The following is a 378-nucleotide window of genomic DNA, read 5'->3' as shown; positions in this document are numbered from 1 at the left end:
CTGCCCCCACGGCGCACCCCGCCCACCCCGAGGCGCGTGCGCGCCCGCAGGAGCGCGCCCGGTGACTCAAGGTCTATTCATAGATGAGCTCCACCAGCTGCAGCGTCACAGGCAGAGGGGCCTCAGCCCATATTATTATTTCAATTACCATCTGAATTAAAAGTTTGAGCAGCGATCAGCCCACGTAGCAAGGGGAAGAGGGAGCAGGAGAAAAATAAAGATGGAAAGGAGAAGAAGGGCTGTGCCCGGAGAGCTCCCCACACCCGGGAGGGCCGAGTCCCGAGGAGGCGCACAGGGTATGCCAAGCCCCGGGATCCTGCCCACCCCGCAGCCGGGGCCCAGGGTCCCCGAGGGGCCGGGAGGGCCCTGGGAGAGGAC

This window comes from Condylura cristata, unplaced genomic scaffold (assembly GCF_000260355.1).
Source record: "Condylura cristata isolate star-nosed mole 26May11 unplaced genomic scaffold, ConCri1.0 scaffold00004, whole genome shotgun sequence".
Taxonomy (NCBI): domain Eukaryota; kingdom Metazoa; phylum Chordata; class Mammalia; order Eulipotyphla; family Talpidae; genus Condylura; species Condylura cristata.
Note: the sequence above shows the minus strand (reverse complement) of the source record.